Source organism: Pleurodeles waltl, chromosome 2_2 (genome assembly GCF_031143425.1).
Source record: "Pleurodeles waltl isolate 20211129_DDA chromosome 2_2, aPleWal1.hap1.20221129, whole genome shotgun sequence".
NCBI lineage: Eukaryota > Metazoa > Chordata > Amphibia > Caudata > Salamandridae > Pleurodeles > Pleurodeles waltl.
In genome coordinates, this window is record NC_090439.1 from 417856788 (window position 1) to 417881869 (window position 25082).

Sequence of the window (25082 nt, forward strand, 5' to 3'; positions counted from 1 at the left end):
CCTTGAAGATTCTAACACTGTCAATCCTCAGATCTCCAAGGACATAGTACAACTTAAAAGGCTTACTGAAAACTTAGAAAACAGAAATGGGAGAAATAATCTTCGCCTTTTTGGGATTCCAGAAGGTTCGGAAGGCTCTAACATGATTGCATTCATTCAAACAGCAATACCTTCAATTCTTCGCTTGCCTTCTACCTCTCCACTCTCTATCCAACGGGCACATTGTTTAGGTCCACAGACTTCAACTGGCCCTTGTGCACATCCTAGAGGCATTATTATTCTCTTTCTCCAATTTACTGACTTGATACAAATACTCTCAGAAGCCAAAAAGATGGTCTCTTTGCTATGGTCAGGCCATAAAGTGTTTTTTCACACAAGACTTCTCTCCTGCTACAGCTGCAAGTCGCAAACAGTATTTGGACTTACGTCCACAACTCAAATCCTTGAATATTCAGTATGGTTTCCTTCACCCATGCCTTTTCAAAATTACATTCAAGGACAAATCTTACTCGTTTGAGGAACTTTCAGCACTACAAACATTTATTAACCAAAACAAAACAAAAGCAATGGAACTAGAGAGCATCTGCAATTACTTGAAGATATAATTTAATTTGCCTTTACTGTCCTTTCTTTTTTTTTTCTGGACAGTTTAATAGTAATGGATATGTTTAGTATTTATATCCATGGTTTTTCTTCTCTGCATCTTCTTATTTTCTTTTTTTTGTTTTTTTTTAGATAGGGTTCTTTGTGCAATCCTCATGTTCCTTTCCCAACCGTATCCCTTTCTCACCATCCAAATTGTTCTCCTACACGTTCCACTGGTAAGGTTTGATTTTTATTGTTCTTCATGTCACTCTCCTTTACTGTAGTTATTACATTATTTGGTCTCCTGAATGGTACATTTTTTGTTTTTATGTTTGTTTTTTTCTTCCAAACTCGCCTTGATATGTTTTAATATCTAATATCACTTTTCTTGTGCTGGAGCCACTCTTGCCTGTCTTTTCAGGTTCTCCGCTGTCCCTCTACCTTTCGGGGTATTCACTTTCTATCTTGTTTTCTTTAGCTTTCGTGGACTTTAGTCCCTGTATTGCCACATCCATGTATATACAACTTCTGGAATTCATCTTCCTCCTTTTCTTTTTCTTTACTATCTTGTTTCTTTCCCATTTCTTTGCATTTGCAAAATTGATATGCCTAGTTTTTTTCCTTGTTACAACAGTTGTTTATTAATACTTCTTGTTATGCAACTTAGAACTGTTACTTGGAATGTTAAGGGGCTTAAACACCCTATTAAACGTCAGTGTGTCTTATCTCACCTAGCTCGTTTGAAATGGAACATTGCTTTGTTGCAAAAGACTCACCTCAACGACTCTGAGGCAATTAAGCTTAAAAAACAATGGGTAGGGGACATTTTCTACTCCCCTCCCACCACAAACAAAAATGGGGTAATTATACTCTGTCATAAATCTCTCAAACCTACCATAATTTCACAGCATCAAGATACAGAAGGTCGCTGGGTGCTTGTTACATTTACAATTGACAATATTTATTTTACTATCCTAAATATATACGGCCCCCACACATCCAGATTCAAATTTTTGGAAGAATCTTTCACATATTGTCTCTGAACGTTCCTCAAACAATTTACTAATAGGTGGTGACTGCAACCAAATTCTCGATCCATTTTTGAACAGACGCTCCACGTCACGTTTCGTTCCACATGCCTCCCACAAAGCTTTAAAAAACTTTGTTTTACAGCATCATCTCTCTGATTCCTGGAGAATATGCAATCCCAACCTCTTGGAATGCTCTTTTTATTCTCCTACCCACCATTCCCATTCTAGGCTTGATTATATCTTTCTGAGTAAAGGTTTATTGTAACATATGTTCAGCTCTGGAATCAGTGCTATTTTCATCTCAGATCACGCACCTGTGATTACTGACCTTGATCTTTTTCTCATTGGTTCTAAAACATCTTCATGGAGGTTTAATAACTCTCTACTTTCAGATGCTACTTTTATCACTTCCTACAGTAAGTTTATAGAAGAATACTTCCACATCAACAATAGTGATCAACTATCATTTCATTTTGTGTGGGATGCATTCAAAGCAGCCTCTAGTGGTTTCATCATAAGTGACGCTCACTCAAAAAAAAAGTCTGCACAACAAAAATCAACTTCCATCCTTGAAAATATAAAGTCCCTAGAACATAAATACTATACTCACAAAACTAGTAAATCACATCTTGAAGCACTAGTCTCAGCTAACATGGAGTTTAACCAATACACCACTGAACAAGCATGCAACACCCTCCTGAAAATAAATGCCAGATATTGTGGTGATAACAATAAAGTTAGTTCTCTTCTAGCTCGATATTTGAAACAAAGAAAAAACAACTCTCAAATTTATCACAGATAACAATGGTGTTAAACACTTTAGAGATAAAGATATAGCATTGTGTTTCGCTTCTTACTATGAGGACTTGTACACTCCAGAACAAACACCAACAGTTGAATCTCTCAACCGATATTTCTCTAATCTCAAACCAAGAGACCCATTGCAGATTGACCTCTCATCTTTAGACCAACCCATACAACTTCCCAAACTATATACAGCTTTACAATCTCTCCCCAAGGGTAAAGCTCCAGCCCAGATGGCTTCACAGAAGAATTCTTTATTCAGTTTGCTAAGTCTCTCTTCCCCAAACTCTTTCAATTACTCAATCACATTATAATGTCAGGTTCTGCATCTGGCTCATTTACGGAGGCCATGATTTGTCTTATTCCCAAAAAAAATTGGGATGCGACTGACTGTAAAAATTATAGACCCATATCTTTAATTAATACTGATTGTAAACTCTATGCCAAAGTTTTAGCTCTCCGTTTACTCCCATATATACCTGACCTTATTGATTCTCATCAATCTGGTTTTATCCATAATAGAAATGTAGCAGATAATTCCCGTACTTTTAAAAATATTATTAACAAGGCATATTCCTCTGGCAGCTTTATCATTGGATGCAGAAAAGGCCTTCGATAGGGTCTACTGGGGTTTCTTGTCGAAGCCTTGGAATGGCATGGACTAGGTACTAAATTCCGACACTTTATATCCATTCTTTATTCCTCACCATGTTTCTCAGTTATAACAAATGGTGTCCGATCTCCTTTCTTCCCTCTTAAAAGGGGTACTCGTCAGGCATGCCCATTATCTCCTTTACTATTTATTTTGGCTCTCAAATCTTTTCTATAACAATTAAAAACATCTGAACAATTTACAGGGTTTCAAATTAATAATGCACACATCAAATTTATGGCATATGCTGATGATATTCTTTTTTTCATGTCTCACCTTGACACTTCTCTTCCTGCATTCCTGCATGAGCTCAACTTATATTCTGATATATCTGGCTATAAACTTAATATAGACAAAACAGTGGTCTTACCACTTAATGCTCATTGCACTGGCTCTGTATTCCTTGATGCAGGATTATCTTGGAATTCTTCAAAGATTAAATGCCTGGGGGTATGGTACTGCACTACTCTCAAGGATATATTAAAGACTAATTTAGAAATTGTATCTGCAAAGCTTGTAGATCTCACACAGAAATGGTCTCTGTTATATCTCATATGGTGGGGCCGCTTGGGTGCCATTAAGATGATGCTTCTCCCTATCATTAACTTCTTCCTTATGATGCTTCCTATTCAGATACCTAAACTATTTTTTAGTTCAATTGATAAAATTCTATCCAAGTTCCTGTGGAACGGTAAACAATCCAGAATCTCTCTACCGAAATCAAAACTTCCTAAAGTACAAGGTGGAGTTAATTTTCCTGACTTTTTAACTTATCACAAATCTATTGGCATTAAGCAAATACATCCCTATTTATCTACACTCAATGATGCCCCTCAAAAGCTATGGTTCTCTTTGGAAGAAACATTTAGGGCCATATTTATACTTTTTGACGCAAAACTGCGCTAACGCAGTTTTGCGTCAAAACAATTAGCGCCGGCTAACGCCATTCTGAAGCGCCATGCGGGCGCCGTATTTATTCAATGACGTTAGCCGGCGTTAGCCGCCGGCGCTGCCTGGTGTGCGTGGAAAAAAACGACGTACACCAGGCAGCGCCGGCGTAGGGGGGTATGGGGCTTGGGCGTCAAGAAATGGGGCAAGTCAGGTTGAGGCAATTTTTTCGCCTCAATCCGATTTGCGGCATTTTTTTTCACTCCCAACCCCCATAGAAATGACTCCTGTCTTAGCAAAGACAGGAGTCATGCCCCCTTGTCCAATGGCCATGCCCAGGGGACTTATGTCCCCTGGGCATGGTCATTGGGCATAGTGGCATGTAGGGGGGCACAAATCAGGCCCCCCTATGCCACAAACAAAAAAAAAAAACACTTACCTGAACTTACCTTAATGTCCCTGGGATGGGTCCCTCCAGCCATGGGTGTGGGCAAGGGTGAGGTCCCTGGGGGCATGGGAGGGCACCTCTGGGCTCCTTCAGAGCCCACAGGTCCCTTAACGCCTGCCTTTTGCAGGCGCTAAAAAACGGCGCAAAAGCGGGCGTATGTCATTTTTTTTGACCCGCACACTCCCGGGCGTGAATTTTGCCTGGGAGTATAAATCCGACGCACATGCCTCGGAGTCGATTTTTTAGTCACTCCTGTACGCCTTTACAAACTCAAAGTTGCACAAAATGACAATTCTTGGCGCTGCCACACTCAGCAGGGTACTGACTTTCACATGTTTTTTTCTTGTCCTTTTTGGTCCTCAATATAGTCTTGCATTTCAGCAATAGCTCAGATCTTCTTACCAATGTCATATGAATTACTATTTTTGGGTGGCATACACGATATCTGGAGTTCATTCAGTCTTCCTTTTTTGCTGATGCGCCACTTCCTTTCAAGTCATCAGCAGTTACATTTGGAGTATTGCAGTTCTTCTGTGAGCAAGCTTGCTCTTTTACTTTGTTCTTTGACCTTGGCTGTCTTGGTGGAATGATGACTTTGGCTCATTCTGTGATCCACTGGGAGAAGCTCTTTGCTGCTTGTTCAGGGTCTGCTGCTTGTTCAGGGTCATATGTAGAATCTGGAAGGGGGTCTTCTGATACCGTTTTCCAGTTTCTTCCCATGGATCTGATGGGCACAGCACTGGGGTATGTGGGTCCAGAGAGGGTGAAGTGTATGCTGAGGTGGTTGGACAAGGTGAGTGGTGAAGATGTACATGACTCTGTCACTGGAGGTGAAGATGGGGTTGAGCGTGTGTTCTGCGATGTGGGTAGAGTCAGTGATGTGCTGCATGAGGCTGATGTTACTCAAGCTTTCCAGAAGGTGGGTGGAGTCGGCATCACTGGGGCGGCCACGGTGGAAGCTGAGGTCCCCTAGGAATATGTAGTGCTCTGAGTTGATTGCTTGCGGGGACATGAGTTCCAGGATGGTGTTGCAGAAGCTGGGGTGTGGTCCTGATGGTCTGTAAGTAAGGGTGCCTCTGATTGAGCTTTATCCATCAGTGTGGAGTTGGAAGTTGATGTGTTCCATTACTGGTTTTGGCTTGTCAGGGGATGTCGCTCCAGTGGATGGTCTTCCTGTAGATGATGGTGATTCCGCCCCATGCTTGTTGGTTCAGTCCCAGTGTGTTATCTTGTAACCTTCAGGGAGGATGATAGCGATGCCTGGGGCAATGGTTTTTTTTAGCCAGGTTTCTCTGAGGAAGATGATATCCAGGGTGAGGAAGGATATTGTGTTGAGTCCTCAGTGGCATGTTTAACTAGTGAAGGTGCATTGAGTAGGGTGCACTCTAGTTGTGTTGTGGTGGGCTCAAACAATATGTCAGGTGCGTTGGTTGCTTCAGTACTGAAGTTGAGGCAGCAGTGTCAGTAGGAGAACGGTCCTCTGGTGGCATACTGGGATGAACAGCAGCAGTTTATGTTGGTGCATCCGGAGTCCAGGGATCAGAGGTCAGTCGCAGTGTATCTTAGTGGGATGGAAGAGCAAGGGGTCATGGCGCTTGCTGTGCTCTAGGCATGAACGAAGGTAGATGCGCTTGCCTTTGACGTGCCTTTGGCTTGCCAGTGGCACGGCCACACTACGGCCACCATTACGTAGGTCCTGGGATGACGGAGGGATACAGGAAGGCAATAGATGGGGCTAGGCACGAGGCGAGAGTGGGACTAGGAAAAAAAGGAATAAACAGACAAAGAAAGGAGGCTAAAGGCAGGATAGAGTACTCGGAACAATGGGGAAAAGGAGGGAGCAAGCAGTAAAAAAAGAGGCAAAAGAGGAGAAACAACTCAGAAAAACAGGGAAAGGAGGGAGAAAGCAGTGAAAATGACAGAAAGCAGGAGAAGCACTCGTAAAAACTAGGGGAGAGGAGGAGAAGGTCCTCTTTTGTGGGCATTTGTAACAGGTTCCAGTGATGTCACTTTCTGTACTGTTACTCACTGTGATGGCACTTCCTGTGATATCAATAATTACTTAAATTAGCAGCAATCTGCCAACCAGGTCTGTGCACTTGGATGGCCAGAGCTGCTGAAGGGCACACAGTCACCCTTTCATCGATTGTCTTGTGTATGGGAATTCAATCTACTAGGACCTCTATTGATGTCTTTAATTTTCCAGGCAGGATGTTCACCCATAAAGACGGCTTCCTGCTTACTAACCATCATTTACTCCTTAGTGTCCAAAACCAGGTCGGACAGAATTTTCTATTACACGGTTATTTCTCAGTGAGTTACACCAAAATAATTTTCCTTATTCTGTTTCTGAATCCAGAATTATGACTTGAGGCTCTCAGGCACTTTCATGACAGCTTGGCTTAATTACGATTGTGATAGATCACGCTGTCCAGTACAATATTAAGATACTATTTTGTGAAGCACTTCTCTGACTTTCTAGTGTATTATATGGTAGCGCTGCTCTCCACTGATGGCATGACTGGGGCAGTTTCAGAATATTTCCCCTGTCATTCGTCCCCCACCTCCTTCCTTGACATATCTGGCGGCCACTGCTGCCAACTGGTAATACTGGCAAAGACAACTCTGGTATATTGAACTGATCAGTGTGAGGGAAGCGGAGTGACGATGGCAAGGAATTGGGTGGCAAGAGCATCAATTCAGAGCTGTGAGGCTTTTTTTCAGAAAATATAGGGGAATGGCAGATGTGAGCAAGCAAATAAGTCATTTTCCCTGTACCTGTTCGTTAGGTCACACTTCACTTGCAATATGAACTTGAGATTGCTTCCTCCTCCTTCCAGGTCTGTGAGAGGGAAACGAGACAGAGAAGACAAGAAAGCATGCAATAGATTTAAAGAAGAATAAGACAGGTCTAGGATCACAGGGTCGCACCACTGGTACACTTGCATGACAACTGGGTCAAGGGACAGATTCCAGCCACAGGGCTTCCTGTCCCTGTGTTAAGGCAAGCAGTAGCATAAGAAGATTATATTCAATTCCTTTGTGTTTTTCCTTTTTCTTATACACAGTGTAATAGAAGCAAAACAGCTACTGCGCTGGAAGGTTAGTTAAGGTAGGTAACTCAAATGAGAAGAAACACCTAATCCAAAACACACAACAAAGCAAGCAGTGTGAGTGTGTTGCGTACACTCTCCTACCTTGTTAGCAAACAAATTAGAAACTACTGAACACAATTTTGTTCCAATTCCTGTACAAAAATTCTTGTACAAGCCACCGACTATTCTACCATGACATCAGAGAATTATGACTTAAACACATCAGTGCTCCTACAGCTACTTAATCAGATTTAACAGAGATTTATTAGAAACAAGAGTTGTAGTTGAGCAGATCATGAAGAATGACACCATAAATAAATTTCAAATCTTCTCTTGAAACTCCAGATAATATTCAAATGCAATAAGGACCCACAGCTGATCTTGCCGGGTGTCCACATAAAATAAACAAATTAGTGGGATGCTGGTCCCTGCTTGACTTAAAGATAATTCTAATGCATTGATCACCTCAACTTCCGGTGTCTACACTAACAGCACCCATCATTACATTTGCAGTCAGAAAAGCTCGACCTGTAGCTGAGTCCACTGAAGACATCTGCTATGTTTGTGACATCTGTAGAAACCAGATTCGAAAGACTGAGCAAAGCGTAATTCGTAGTAAGGCATGAAGCTAAGACCTGGGGCAACAGGATGTACCTGAACATAAGGTCTGGATAAGCTTTGTACTCTGCCAAATATCAAGCAATCAATGATAGAAGAGAGGCATTGTGCGAATTCCATTTACTCCTTTTTACAGAAGAGAATGATATTATTCCAGAAACGTGGGGAAATAAACTAAACAAATAGGAGGTATGGTCTGTCCTCTACCTATCTAAAGAAATTAAACAGATAACTTCAAATAGGAGAGAGGCCACCAGTCCATGCTTAATTTCTGCAGGTGGTTGCAAGTGGTGATTAACCTCATATGTTTTCGAAAATCCGTACTTAATTTGTCATCAGATCGAGAGCAAGAGAGAAAAAGAGAGAAATGAAGAAAAGACTGAGAAAAGGGGAAAATCAAATATAGTGGAAAGGGGAGAAAGCAGCCATGAAAAAGAAATGGAAGTGTGTGATCAAGAGACTGGTAGCAAGTGTAGAAGTCTGTTGAGGATTCTGGCCCACAGCTGAGAACACTAATGATCGTTTAAGGCTCTAAACTAGAGTTATAGGCCAACACCACGGACGAAAGCCTATTATGAGGGTGAGCTGCTTTAATAAACATTATAGCCCTAGGCAAAATGTTTCTGTTAGAACATTCCACTCACGTTAAAATGTTGAAGCAGAAGGTTTGCACAACCCATCATTGCCCCAGAGCCGTTTCATTGTCATCGACGGAGTTCCCACCTACCTCAGTGTGTTAATAATTGTTATCCCTCTGGCACAGAAACATACATAACCCTAGGTATGAGTGCAGCCCAAAAGCATGGCAAGTAAAAAAAAAAACACAATAAAATAATAAGATTGTTTCTGTGTTGCAAATGTCTTTTTTATGCTACAAACATCAGTAATCGAAATAATAATTAAGAATGTTGCTGTGTAAACTAAAAGGAGTGTGCAAGCAATGTGAATCTGTAAAAAACAATAATTTGCTGTATGTTGTTAAAGAAGAGGCATTTGTAGATTCGCCACTTTTGTTTAACATCCCACCACATGTATAAGCATATATTTAAATGCTCAAATTAAAAAATTAGGTCTTGTTTTGCTACTTTAAGACCACACACTCTCTTGGCCACAAATGTATTTTGACAGCTCCTACTCTGATCAAAGACATCCAGTTTAAATATAGTAAATCTAGTTGACAAGAGATTGTTCATCATCTGTAAACTGACATTAAAGTTCAAAAGAATTGTTTCATTTCAAACAAGTTAAACTTGGCATGAGAATTTTTTTTTTTTTTTATGTATATCAATAATATGTTATTTGACCGTCGAGAAGTATTCATTTCCCTAAATGCCACAGTCCAGCTTTTCAAAACAATTTCTCTTTTAATATCGGCAATTTACTTCTTGAAACTACTGTCCATTGTTTTTTTTTATTTCTGTTGCTTGATGTGAGCGTGTGCTTTCCTTAATTTGTTTACTTTGACAAGCTCAATGGAGCTTACCACTACATAGTATCAAAAGACTACAAAATTCACAACATATTTAGGCTCAAATTTAAGGAAAGTGGCGCTGCATTATATGCAGTGCCGCTTTTCCGGTGTCCATCAGCACATCCCTAACGCCACCATGTTTATTCTGTATTAAACATACAATGCACCATGGCACCGGTTAGGAACAATAGTGTTAACATTTTTGACGCTAATGTAATAGATTGCAGGATTAGCCCCAAAAATGCTGGCACTCATCCAGCAAGGTACATAGGGTCCATAATAAATAAAGGTGTGCCCCTTTTTAATGCCTGCTCTGTGCTGGAATTAGAAAATAGCCACTAAAAAGGCGCAGTGGAATCTCATTAGATTCCACCGCACCATTTTTCCAGTCCGCCTAATGGAGAAACGCTCCCCTTGCATACATTATGACCGACACAGGCATAATGTGGGGCGAGAGGTTACAAAGTGGCACAATTCATGCAAAGCACCATTTTGTAAATGTGGCGCAGTGAATTTGCCCTTGTTGAACCACATTAGCGGTAAAAAGTGATGCTAATTTAGTGCAAAGAGGCAATAGGCCCTCTTAAATTTGTGGCTTAGGCCCTGATTTATACTTTTTGGTGCAAAACTGCACTAACGCAGTTTTGCACCAAAATGTTTAGCACTGGTTTGCACCATTTCCGTGCATTAGCCGGGCACCCTATTTATGGAATGTTGCAAGCCAGTGTAAAGGTTAGGCTCGCGTAAAAAATAATGACGTTAGTTGGGTGGGGCTGGTGGTATGGAAGAAGGGTGTTTTGCACCAAAAAATGCCGTTAGGCAGGTTAGAGTGAAAAAAAATGACTCTAACCTGCCTAGAGTCATTTTCTGATGCAAAACCATCCATACCACATGACCCCTGTCTTAGAAAAGACAGGAGTCATGCCCACTACCCCAATGGCCAGCACAGGGGACCAGGGTCCCCTAGGCATGGCCGTTGCACTCTGTGCCATGTATGGGGGCCATTTCAGGGCCCCTATGGCACCTTAAAAAATAAAATACTTACCTGTACTTACCTGGGATAGGGTCCTTCATCCTCTGCTGTCCCTCTGGTGTGGGTGGGGGTGTCCCTTGTGAGGGCACCTGTGGGCTTATTCATTGGTGTTAAACCATGGAAATAGGCCCACAGGTCCCCTAACACCTGCCCTGACCCAAGAGTTAAAAAATGGGGCAAAGCAAGCTTTGCCCCATTTTTTGACCCCTCCTCCTTCCCGTGCACCATTTTTGCATGGGAGTATAAATATGGCATTAAGGCCATGGAGTCATTTTTGCACGGGAATGCCTACCTTTCATCTCATTAAGGCAAGGTAAGTTTCCACATCCGAAAAATGACTAGCTCTATAAATGTGGTGCTAGGAGGGTCTAGTGCCAAAGTGTAAATATGGAGTTAGTTTTGCACCGAACTAGAGTAAAATAAAATGACACTAATTTTGTTGCAAACAGAGTATAAATATGCCCCGTAGTGTTATGATCTACATATTCAACTTTTAGAATTACTGTGCACCATTACTCAATCCTGGGAGGCAACTGCGCTGTTTTTAAAAATAGACTCCCTTAACTTTAGAATTCATACCTTTGAATAAGGCCCTGCTATGACAACCTGATGTAAGAGACGAGGAGCAAAGAAAGCTAGAACTTTCAATTAGGGTCAAGTGTGTATATGCATCTTATCACCTCATCCTAAATCTCATTCAAATCGAAATAGTTCTCTATTCCCACTCTAAAACCTTGCAGAATTAAACTATACTCACTCACCTGCATCGGCTGGAGAACGATAGGGATTTCCTATTCTGTGTGCTTTGTTGTTGCATCCACATAGTGCTTGGAGGTCACGTCAATAGCACCCAATTGAGAAATGCAGACATCTGATTTAGTGTTGTCATAACAACAACTCAAAAATCTGATCTCAACATATCATTTGTTAACCGCTACGATGTCCCGGGCGAGCTGGTCATGCCCTCCCACATCCCCAGTCGATGATGGAAGGGGAATCGCTTCCCCTTCCACCCCCGGCCCCCCCAGTGACGTCTGATGACGTCAGCGCTCAAATCGCATGCTGACCTCATCAGAGGCCACCTCGACATGAGTTCCAGGATGGTGTTGCAGAAGCTGGGGTGTGGTCCTGATGGTCTGTAAGAAAGGGTGCCTCTGATTGAGCTTTTTCCATCAGTGTGGAGTTGGAAGTTGATGTGTTCCATCACTGGTTTTGGCTTGTCAGGGGATGTCCCTCCAGTGGATGGTGTTCCTGTAGATGATGGTGATTCCGCCTCATGCTTGTTGGTTCAGTCCCAGTGTGTTATCTTGTAACCTTCAGGGGTGATGATAGCGATGCCTGGGGCAATGGGGGTTTTGAGCCAGGTGTCTCTGAGGAAGATGATATCCAGGGTGAGGAAGGATATTGTGTTGAGTCCTCAGTGGCATGTTTAACTAGTGAACGTGCATTGAGTAGGGTGCACTCTAGTTGTGTTGTGGTGGGCTCAAACAATATGTCAGGTGCGTTGGTTGCTTCAGTACTGAAGTTGAGGCAGCAGTGTCAGTAGGAGAATGGTCCACTGGTGGCATACTGGGATGAACAGCAGCAGTTTATGTTGGTGCCTTCAGAGTCCAGGGATCAGAGGTCAGTCGCAGTGTATCTTAGTGGGATGGAAGAGCAAGGGGTCATGGCGCTTGCTGTGCTCCAGGCACAAACGAAGGTAGATGCGCTTGCCTTTGACGTGCCTTCGGCTTGCAAGTGGCACAGCCACACTACGGCCACCATTACGTAGGTCCTGGGATGAGGGAGGGATACAGGAAGGCAATAGATGGGGCTAGGCAGGAGGCAAGAGTGGGACTGGGGAAAAAAGGAATGAACAGACAAAGAAAGGAGGCTAAAAGCAGGATAAAGTTCTCGGAACAATGGGGAAAAGGAGGGAGCAAGCAGTAAAAAAAGAGGCAAAAGAAGGAGAAACAACTCAGAAAAACAGGGAAAGGAGGGAGAAAGCAGTGAAAATGACAGAAAGCAGGAGAAGCACTCATAAAAACTAGGGGAGAGGAGGAGAAGGTCCTCTTTTGGGGGCATTTGTAACAGGTTCCAGTGATATCACTTCCTGTACTGTTACTCCCTGTGATGGCACTTCCTGTGATATCAATAATTACTTAAATTAGCAGCAATCTGCCAACCAGGTCTGTGCACTTGGATGGCCAGAGCTGCTGAAGGGCACACAGTCACCCTTTCATCGATTGTCTTGTGTATGGGAATTCAATCTACTAGGACCTCTATTGATGTCTTTAATTTTCCAGGCAGGATGTTCACCCATAAAGACGGCTTCCTGCTTACTAACCATCATTTACTCCTTAGTGTCCAAAACCAGGTCGGACAGAATTTTCTATTACACGGTTATTTCTCAGTGAGTTACACCAAAATAATTTTCCTTATTCTGTTTCTGAATCCAGAATTATGACTTGAGGCTCTCAGGCACTTTCATGACAGCTTGGCTTAATTACGATTGTGATAGATCACGCTGTCCACTACAATATTAAGATACTCTTTTGTGAAGCACTTCTCTGACTTTCTAGTGTATTATATGGTAGCGCTGCTCTCCACTGATGGCATGACTGGGGCAGTTTCAGAATATTTCCGCTGTCATTCGTCCCCCACCTCCTTCCTTGACATATTTGGCGGCCACCACTGCCAACTGGTAATACTGGCAAAGACAATTGAACTGATCAGTGTGAGGGAAGCGGAGTGACGATGGCAAGGAATTGGGTGGCAAGAGCATCAATTCAGAGCTGTGAGGCTTTTTTTCAGAAAATATAGGGGAATGGCAGATGTGAGCAAGCAAATAAGTCATTTTCCCTGTACCTGTTCGTTAGGTCACACTTCACTTGCAATATGAACTTGAGATTGCTTCCTCCTGCTTCCAGGTCTGTGAGAGGGAAACGAGACAGAGAAGACAAGAAAGCATGCAATAGTTTTAAAGAAGAATAAGACAGGTCTAGGATCACAGGGTCGCACCACTGGTACACTTGCATGACAACTGGGTCAAGGGACTGATTCCAGCCACAGGGCTTCCTGTGTTAAGGCAAGCAGTAGCATAAGAAGATTATATTCAATTCCTTTGTGTTTTTCCTTTTTCTTATACACAGTGTAATAGAAGCAAAACAGCTACTGCGCTGGAAGGTTAGTTAAGGTAGGTAACTCAAATGAGAAGAAACACCTAATCCAAAACACACAACAAAGCAAGCAATGTGAGTGTGTTGCGTACACTCTCCTACCTTGTTAGCAAACAAATTAGAAACTACTGAACACAATTTTGTTCCAATTTCTGTACAAAAATTCTTGTACCAAGCCACCGACTATTCTACCATGACATCAGAGAATTATGACTTAAACATATCAGTGCTCCTACAGCTACTTAATCAGATTTAAAAGAGATTTATTAGAAACAAGAGTTGTAGTTGAGCAGATCATGAAGAATGACACCATGAATACATTTCAAATCTTCTCTTGAAACTCCAGAGAATATTCAAATTCAATAAGGACCCACAGCTGATCTTGCCGGGTGTCCACATAAAATAAACAAATTAGTGGGATGCTGGTCCCTGCTTGACTTAAAGATAATTCTAATGCATTGACCACCTCAACTTCCGGTATCTACACTACCAGCACCCATCATTACATTTGCAGTCAGAAAAGCTCGACCTGTAGCTGAGTCCACTGAAGACATCTGCTATGTTTGTGACATCTGTAGAAACCAGATTCGAAAGACTGAGCAATACGTAATTCTTAGTAAGGCATGAAGCTAAGACCTGGGGCAACAGGATGTACCTGAACATAAGGTCTGGATAAGCTTTGTACTCTGCCAAATATCAAGCAATCAATGATAGAAGAGAGGCATTGTGCGAATTCCATTTACTCCTTTTTACACAAGAGAATGATATTATTCCAGAAACGTGGGGAAATAAACTAAACAAAAAGGAGGTATGGTCTGTCCTCTACCTATCTAAAGAAATTAAACAGAGAACTTCAAATAGGAGAGAGGCCACCAGTCCATGCTTAATTTCTGCAGGTGAGTGCAAGTGGTGATTAACCTCATATGTTTTCGAAAATCCGTACTTAATTTGTCATCAGATCGAGAGCAAGAGAGAAAAAGACAGAAAATGAAGAAAATACTGAGAAAAGGGGAAAATCAATTATAGTAGAAAGGGGAGAAAGCAGCCATGAAAAAGAAATGGAAGTGTGTGATCAAGAGACTGGTAGCAAGTGTAGAAGTCTGTTGAGGATTCTGGCCCACAGCTGAGAACACTAATGATCGTTTAAGGCTCTAAACTAGAGTTATAGGCCAACACCACGGACGAAAGCCTATCATGAGGGTGAGCTGCTTTAATAAACATTATAGCCCTAGGCAAAATGTTTCTGTTAGAACATTCCACTCACATTATAATGTTGAAGCAGATGGTCTGCACAACCGATCATTGCCCCAGAGCCGTTTCATTGTCATCGACGGAGTTCCCACCTACCTCAGTGTGTTAATAATTGTTATCCCTCTGGCACAGAAACATACATAACCCTAGGTATGAGTGCAGCCCAAAAGCATGGCAAGTAAAAAAAAAAAACACAATAATAATAATAACATTGTTTCTGTGTTGCAAATGTCTTTTTTATGCTACAAACATCAGTAATCGAAATAATAATTAAGGATGTTGCTGTGTAAACTAAAAGGGGTGTGCAAGCAATGTGAATCTGTAAAAAAACAATAATTTGCTGTATGTTATTAAAGAAGAGGCATTTGTAGATTCGCCTCTTTTGTTTAACATCCCACCACATGTATAAGCATATATTTAAATGCTCAAATTAAAAAAATTAGGTCTTGTTTTGATAGTTTAAGACCACACACTCCCTTGGCCACAAATGTATTTTGACAGCTCCTACTCTGATCAAAGACATCCAGTTTAAATATAGTAAATCTAGTTGACAAGAGTTTGTTCATCATCTGTAAACTGACTTTTAAAGTTCAAAAGAATTGTTTCATTTCAAACAAGTTAAACTTGGCATGAGAATTTTTTTTTTTTTATGTATATCAATAATATGTTATTTGACCGTCGAGAAGTATTCATTTCCCTATATGCCACAGTCCAGCTTTTCAAAACATTTTCTCTTTTAATATCGGCAATTTACTTCTTGAAACTACTCTCCATTGTTTTTTTTTATTTCTGTTGCTTGATGTGAGCGTGTGCTTTCCTTAATTTGTTTACTTTGACAAGCTCAATGGAGCTTACCACTACATAGTATCAAAAGACTACAAAATTCACAACATATTTAGGCTCATATTTAAGGAAAGTGGCGCTGCATTATATGCAGTGCCGCTTTTCCGGTGTCCATCAGCACATCCCTAACGCCACCATGTTTATTCTGTATTAAACATACAATGCACCATGGCACCGGTTAGGAACAATAGTGTTAACATTTTTGACGCTACTGTAATAGATTGCAGGATTAGCCCCAAAAATGCTGGCGCTCATCCAGCAAAGTACATAGGGTCCATTATAAATAAAGGTGTGCCCCTTTTTAATGCCTGCTCTGTGCAGGCATTAGAAAATAGCCACTAAAAAGGCGCAGTGGAATCTCATTAGATTCGACCGCACCATTTTTCCAGTCCGCCTAATGGAGAAACGCTCCCCTTGCATACATTATGACTGACACAGGCATAATGTGGGGCGAGGGGTTACAAAGTGGCACAATTCATGCAAAGCACCGTTTTGTAAATGTGGCGCTGTGAATTTGGCCTTGTTGAACCACATTAGTGGTAAAAAGTGATGCTAATGTACTGCAAAGAGGCAATAGGCCCTCTTAAATTTGTGGCTTAGGCCCTGATTTATACTTTTTGGTGCAAAACTGCACTAACGCAGTTTTGCACCAAAAAGTTTAGCACTGGTTTGCACCATTTCTGTGCATTAGCCGGGCACCCTATTTATGGAATGTTGCAAGCCAGTGTAAAGGTTAGGCTCGCGTAAAAAATAATGACGTTGGTTGGGTGGGGCTGGCGGTATGGAAGAAGGGTGTTTTAAACCAAAAAATGCTGTTAGGCAAGTTAGAGTGAAAAAAAATGACTCTAACCTGCCTAGAGTCATTTTCTGACACAAAACCATCCATACCACATGACCCCTGTCTTAGAAAAGACAGGAGTCATGCCCACTACCCCAATGGCCAGCACAGGGGACCAGGGTCCCCTAGACATGGCCATTACACTCTGTGCCATGTATGGGGCCCATTTCAGGGCCCCTATGGCACCTTAAAAAATAAAATACGTACCTGTACTTACCTGGGATAGGGTCCTTCATCCTCTGCTGTTCCTCTGGTGTGGTTGGGGGTGTCCCTTGTGAGGGCACCTGTGGGGTTATTCATTGGTGTTAAACCATGGAAATAGGCCCACAGGTCCCCTAACACCTGCCCTGACCCAGGAGTTAAAAAATGGGGCAAAGCAAGCTTTGCCCCATTTTTTGACCTCTCCTCCTTCCCGTGCACCATTTTTGCATGGGAGTATAAATATGGTGTTAAGGCCATGGAGTCATTTTTGCACGGGAATGCCTACCTTTCATCTCATTAAGGCAAGGTAAGTTTCCACATCCAAAAAATGACTAGCTCTATAAATGTGGTGCTAGGAGGGTCTAGTGCCAAAGTGTAAATATGGAGTTAGTTTTGCACCGAACTAGAGTAAAATAAAATGACACTAATTTTGGTGCAAACAGAGTATAAATATGCCCCGTAGTGTTATGATCTACATATTCAACTTTTAGAATTACTGTGCACCATTACTCAATCCTGGGAGGCAACTGCGCTGTTTTTAAAAATAGACTCCCTTAACTTTAGAATTCATACCTTTGAATAAGGCCCTGCTATGACAACCTGATGTAAGAGACGAGGAGCAAAGAAAGCCATAACTTTCAATTAGGGTCAAGTGTGTATATGCATCTTATCACCTCATCCTAAATCTCATTCAAATCGAAACAGTTCTCTATTCCCACTCTAAAACCTTGCAGAATTAAATTATACTCACTCACCTGCATCAGCTGGAGAACAATAGGGATTTCCTATTCTGTGTGCTTTGTTGTGGCATCCACATAGTGCTTGGAGGTCACGTCAATAGCACCCAATTGAGAAATGCAGACATCTGATTTAGTGTTGTCATAACAACAACTCAAAAATCTGATCTCAACATATCATTTGTTAACCGCTACGATGTCCCGGGCGAGCTGGTCTTGCCCTCCCACACCCACAGTCGATGATGGAAGGGGAATCGCTTCCCCTTCCACCCCCGGCACCCCCAGTGACGTCTGATGACATCAGCGCTCAAATCGTAGGCTGACCTCATCAGAGGCCACCTCGGATCGAGCTGGAAGCATGTTTCCAGCGCGATCCCGGAAGAGACATGCTTTTGCATTTCTCCTCCGAGCAGAAGGTGGGGTGGGAGAGACAAGAAAGGAAAGACCTTTCTTTTCCTTTCATGTCTCTCGCAGCATAATATAATTAGGCCAATCTGCCTTCAGGGTGGGCAGAAAACCCCTAGACACCAGGGATAAAAAATATATATATGTATATTTTTTTGTTTATATGTGGGGAGCGACCACTTAGGCAAGGGTCACTCCCAGGGGGGGGCAAATTATTTTAAGGCCATTTCTGCCTCCTCTGAGGGCAGAAACCACTAGACACCAGGATATTTTTTTATACATACTTTCACATAAGGGGAGCGGCCCCATGGGCAAGGGCTACTCCCCGGGGGGGGCAAAATATTTTTAGCCCATTTCTTCCCCCCTTGGGGGCAGATCGGCCTAATATAATTAGGCTGATCTGCCCCCAGAGGGGGGCAGAAACCACTAGTCACCAGGGATTTTTTTTTATATATACTTACGCATAGGGGGAGCGGCCCCTTGGGCAAGGGCCGCTCACCAGGGGGGGCAAAACATTTTTAGGCCTTTTCTGCCCCCCCTCCCCCCGGAGGCAGATCGGCCTAAAATAATTAGGCTGATCTACCCCCGGGAGGCAGAAACCTCTAGACACCAGGGATATTTATGTTTTTTTTTTTACTTTACGTTTTTATGTATGGGGAGCGACCCCTTAGGCAAGGGTCACTCCCTGCTGAGCCAAATTATTTTTAGGCCATTTCTGCCTCCCCTGGGGGCAGAAACCACAAGACACTAGGGATTTTTTTTTTATACTTATGCATAAGGGGAGCGGCCTCTTGGCAAAGGGCCACTCCCCGAGGGGGGGGGAAATGTTTTTAGGCCTTTTCTGCCCCACTGGAGGCAGATCAGCCTAATATAATTAGGCCGATCTACCCCCGGAGAGACAGAAACCTCTAGATACCAGGGCTATATATATTTTTTTATTTACTTTATGTTTTTATGTGTGGGGAGCAACCTTTTAGGCAAGGGTCTCTCCCTGCTGGGCCAAATTATTTTTAGGACATTTCTGCCTCCCCTGGGCGCAGAAACCACTAGACACCAGGGATTTTTTTTTATATACTTACGCACAAGGGGAGTGGCCTCTTGGGCAAGGGCCGCTCCCAAGATGGGGGGTAAAATATTTTTAGGCCATTTCTGCCCCCCGGGGGCAGATCGGCCTAATATAATTAGGCCAATCTGCTTCGGGGTGGGCAGAAAACCCCGCGACACCAGGGATAAAAAAATATATATACATATTTTTGTTATATATGGGGAGCTACCCCTTGGGCAAGGTTCGCTCCCCGGGGTTCCAAATTATTTTTATGCCATTTCTGCCTCCCCTGGGGGAAGAAACCACTAAACACCAGGGATTTTTTTAAATATAAACTTAGACATAAAGGGAGCGGCCCCTTGGGCAAGAGTAACTCCCCAGGAGGTCAAAATATTTTTAGGCCATTTTTGCCCCCCCTGGTGGCAGATTGGCCTAATATAATTAGGTTGATCTGCCCTCGGGGGCAGAAAACAGTAGACACCAGGAAATGTTTAGTTTTCTTTATACTTGCGCATAAGGTGTGCCGCCCCTTGGGCAAGGTCCACTCCCCAGGGGGGGCAAAATATTTTTAGGCCATTTCTGCCCCCGGGGGGTACAGAAAAGCCATAGACACCAGGGATAAAAAAAATGTGTTTCGTTTTTTTTTTTATGTGGGGAGCGACCCCTTAGGCAAGAGTCGCTCCCAGGGGGGTCAAATTATTTGGGGGCAGATCGGCCTAATATAATTAAATGAGGCTGATCTGCCCCTAGAGGGGGGCAGAACCCACTAGACACCAGGGATTTTTTTTTTACACCACTTACGGATAGGAGGAGCGGCCCCTGGGCACGGGCCACTCCCCAGGGGGACAAAATATTTTTAGGCCTTCTCCCCCCCCCCGGAGGCAGATCGGCCTAATAGGCCGATCTACCCCCGGGGAGGCAGAAACCTCTAGACACCAGGGATATATATATATATTTTTTTTTTTATTTACTTTATGTTTTTATGTATAGGGACCGACCCCTTAGGCAAGGGTCGCTCAGCTGGGGAGCAACTTGTATTTAGGCCATTTCTGCCCCACTTGGGGGCAGATCAGCCTATTTTTGTTATGCCAATCTTCCCCCAAGGGGGGCAGAAACCACTAGACACCAGGGATTGGTGTGTGTGTCTGTGTGTGTTTTGTTTTGGGGGGCAGCCCCTTGGGCAATGGTCGCTCCCCATGGGGGCACATTACTGTTGGCCATATCTTCCCCCTTTGGTGCAGATCGGCCTATTTTTGGAAGGCCCATCTGCCCGCAATTGGGCAGAAAGCTCACCAGAGGCCAGGGATTGTTTTTTTCAAAATAAGAGGGTGGGGGTATGGCAATACCCCCGCCCCAAAAAATGGGGCCAAAGTTGTTCTGCCGATTGGGCAATTCCCCCGATCCACACCCCGGGGGCAGAAAGTCTACTAGATGCCAGGGAATTTTAAAAAAATTGTGGGGTGGTGGCTACCAACCAGTATGGTCCTGGTCATGGCCCTACTCCAGCTAAAGGGGGTAACAGTCTTTCAGCTCTCTCCTGCACACTAAATGATCTTACCCCACGGCAAGCAAGAGGACATTTGATTATTTTGGGTTTTGGTTTTACATTTGGGCCATGAGAGCTTGGTAACTCTCAAAATCGTCCCACTTGGAATGGTGAGGGGTGCACTTTTTTGACTTTGGGACGCTGCCATGTAGAAAAATCCACAAAACCTAGACACATCTGAAAACTAAACATATGGTTGATTCCAGGGTGGTGTGCTTTACATGTACCCTGCACCATTTCCTTACTCACAATGCCCTGCAAACCTCCAACTTTGCTAGAAGTCATACATTTTTCCCGCATTTTTGTAATGGAACCTTCCGGAATCCGCAGGAATCCACAAAATTCCTACCACCCAACATTCCGGTCGCGGCGCTAGACCTACCCACATAAGTGAGGTACCGTTTTTATCGGGAGACTTGGGGGCAACGCTGGGTGGAAGGAAATATGTTGCTCCTCTCAGATTCCAGAACTTTCTGTCACCGAAATGAGAAGAAAAAGGTTTTTTGGGCTAAATTTTGAGGTTTGCAAAGGATTCTTGGTAACAGAACCTGGTGAGAGCCCCACAAGTCACCCCAGCTTGGATTCCCCTAGGTGTCTAGTTTTCAAAAATACACAGGTTTGATAGGTTTCCCTAGGTGCCGACTGAGCTAGAGGTCAAAATCTACAGCTAGGCACTTTGCAAAAAACACACCTACCCACGTAAGTGAGGTTCCATTTTTAACGAGGGACTTGGGGGAATACAGAATAGCAAAACAAGTGTTATTGCCCCTTGTCTTTCTCTCCATTTTTTCCTTCCAAATGTAAGACAGTGTGGTATAGAATTTAAACCCATTGTAAGGTGCAGCTAATTTATTGGCTCTGGATACCTAGGGTTCTTGACGAACCTACAAGCCCTGTATAACTCCGCAAACAGAAGAGTCCAGCAGACGTAACAGTATATTGCTTTTAAAAATCTGACATCACAGGAAAAAGTTACAGAGTAAAACGTAGAGAAAAATGCCTGTTTTTTTCACCTCAATTTCAATATGTTTTAATTTCAGCTGTTATTTTCTGTAGGAAACCCTTGTAGGATCTACACAACCTACTCCTTCCTGAATCCAGAATTTTGTCTACTTTTCAGAAATGTTTAGTTTTCTGGGATCCAGCATTGGTTTCATACCCATTTTTGTCACTAACTGGAAGGAGGCTGAAAGCACAAAAAATCATAGAAATAGGGTATGTCCCAGTAAAATGCCAAAATTGTGTTGACAAATTGGGTTTTCTGATTCAAGTCTGCCTGTTCCTGAAATCTGAGAAGATGGTGATTTTAGCACTGCAAACCTTTGTTGATGCCATTTTCAGGGGAAAAAACACAAGCCTTCTTCTAGAGCCCTTTTTTCCCTTTTTTTAAAAACAAAACAACATGTTTGCTATATTTTGGCTAATTTCTTGATCTCCTTCAGGGGAACCCACAAACTCTGGGTACTTCTAGAATCCCTAGGATGTTGGAAAAAAGGACGCAAATTTGGCAAGAGTCGCTTATGTAGACAAAAGGTTATGAGAGCCTAAGTGGAAACTGCCCCAGATAGCTAAAAAAAGGTCTGGCACCCGAGGATGAAAAAGGCCTGGCAGCGAAGGGGTTAAAATCAAAAAGGATACATTAAAATGACACAATTCGGTTAGAGTACATTATACTTCACTGAGAAAATTCTGCTCTAACCCTGGTGTCAAGTGCAGAAGCAGTTGGCCTTCACACACGGAAATGAGCGAGTGGTTTAAGCAGAATTTAAAAAATAATAATAATGAAGTCCAAAAAAACACACAATGAAAGTACCATGTCAATTAAAAAAAGATCAAATAATAAGCACAATCACTTAACATTGTTAAAATAGTGTTGAAAGAAACAGATATTCATTATCAAATTTCTATTTAAAACGGACAAAGAAATTACAAAATGACAATCAAGCAAGCATGAGCATACCGGACTAAACCAGGCCATACTATCCGACTGTATGAATCTAACACACTCGTATAGAGTTCCCTGGCTAAAATATATCATGACCTTTTTCAAAAATATGGGCTGCGAAGCGTATTATCTAAACCCACAATTACTGGAAAAAATAACCAGGAGAGACTTGAAGGCTCTGACTTTGAAGTATTTGGATGAACAGAGATGGGAAGTGGAATAAAAAAAAACAACAGTAATGTCTAACCAACTAATTCTGTCGACGGACGCAGTCCAGCCCTACTTAGTAAGCGTGGTAAATCCCCGACATCGATTTGTTCTCACAAGATTCCGCTTAAATATCTTCCACCGGCTAGTAACTTTTCCGACTATGCGTGACTGGAGTACAGTCTTAAGAGCATGTCCATGTGATGCGAAAGCTCCCCAATCTACAATGCATGTGGTCCTCCTTTGTAAATTTTATGATATACCAAGAAAACGCTTTTTACTGCCTTTTTTAAGATCAACTAATATGCACAAGTGTCGCGACGCGTATTTTAGCTTACAGATTTTATCCTCTATTGAAATATGTGGAATTTTAGCACATTTTTTATGTACAGTACTCTCTGTAAGGAAGTCTATGGGTGTACTGAATTAACTTTACTTCTAAATCTGCAATTTCTGGCAAATTCCTTACTCCCAAAAAAAACAAAAAAAAAAAACACCGTAATTGAACCCGTCTTTGCACTGATGTATATTTATCAAGTTTTATATATACCTGTTCTTGAATGAATTAAGGATGTGTCTTATAATCTTACTTATTTTATGTACAACCCTTCTTATATTTATTTATTACCAATGTGCTATTACTTGACACTTTTATGGCTCGTTGAAAGCTGAATAAAGTTTTGTTTGATTTGATTTGATTTGACAATCAAAATCAATACTTGTGGTTGACAGGGACATATGCGTGTTTTCAAGCCAATAGCAAGAGAGCAAAGTTATTATTTGCAGGTTGCAGTAGTCAAACATTGTACTTTGGGACTCATGCCTTGTTTAGGGGTTGGTGAGGCTGCAGCACCTTTGCAAAGAGGGGGGCCCTCGCCCCTCCAAACTTGCACTTCTGTCAGTTCATTTAGAGCTGGAGAATTGATGGGTTTCTGTTGGTAGAGGCACTTCTGGCTCTGTGGATAGCAACCCCTGAGCAGGTGCTCCAACAACCACCAAAGGACCTCTGGATCATGCTGGCAGTTGCCACAGCTTGTTGACATAGGGAAAGCCCTTATTGATTTTCCCTGAAAGGTCTTCCATACAAATGGCGGTTGCAGGCAGCAAACTCCCTGTACATGCAGATCATGTGTTTTCTTTTTATTTAGATAAATTGAAGTCCCATTTCGGGGAGTTTGTTTCCTCAAAACAAAATAGTTTGTGAAGCAAGTGCTTTTATCATGGTGCCTGCTCACCAAACCTGTAATTCGGTTACAGGAGCAAATAGGGGAGCAGTTCCCTTCACAGCACAGAGATTCTTGTTAAGTAGATGAGGAATTCTATATAAAGCTGTTCATCCATGTTAGAAATGGTGTCTTTGGTTGGCAGTCAGGTTACCCCCTGTCCAAGTAAGGACCCTCACTTCAGTCAGGTCAAAGGAGAAACAAACCTGGTTAACCCCCACTCACCCCATTGGCAGCTTGGCATGATCAGGAAGGCTTATCACAGAAACAACGTGTGAAGTATTTGTACCAACACCCACAGTAATACAGTGAAAACACTGCAAAATGGACACCACACCAGTTTAGAAAAATAGGCAATATTTTTTTTAAAAAATCAAACAAGACCAGAACAACAAAAATCAAACATACACAGTCAAGATATGAATTTTCAAACGAATGAGAGTCTTACTCCATAGAAAACAATGGAAGCATTGATTTTACACAAAGTATCTGGTTTGCATAAAAAATAAAGCCGCACGGGTGAGCGTGTGTCAGAAAAGTCACTGATGCATTGATTCTTTATTCGCAAGTGAGGCCATGTTTCATTTTCTTCTCCGGTCGAATCGGCAATCTTTTGCAAGAGAGAGATGCATTGATTTCCAGATGAGGCACCTTGGCTCTGCGCAGGTTCACTATGACTTTGCCACTCAGCAGCGATGCGTAAGAAATCCGGTTGCACGGTAATAGAAAACCATGCTGCGTGGGGTTTGTGTTGTTATCAGCAGCCCCAAGCGGATGTTGCATCGTTTTTCCAGCCACAATGAGTCAATCTCCCAGCAACAATGAAGTCGGAGAGTCAATTTCAGCTGCGAAATGGGTGCTGCGTCATTTATCAGCCGCGTTGCAGATGGTGCGTCAAACATTTCTCTGCACTGTTGCGTGGATTTCAGTCCTTGTCCTGTCAACTTCAAATTTCAAGGGACTGGGTAGGGCACCACTTGGCAGGACAGGAGTCTCAGCAGAGAGTCCAGGTGCTGGCAGATGGCCCTGAGACTTCAAAACAGAGAGCAGGCTCAGTT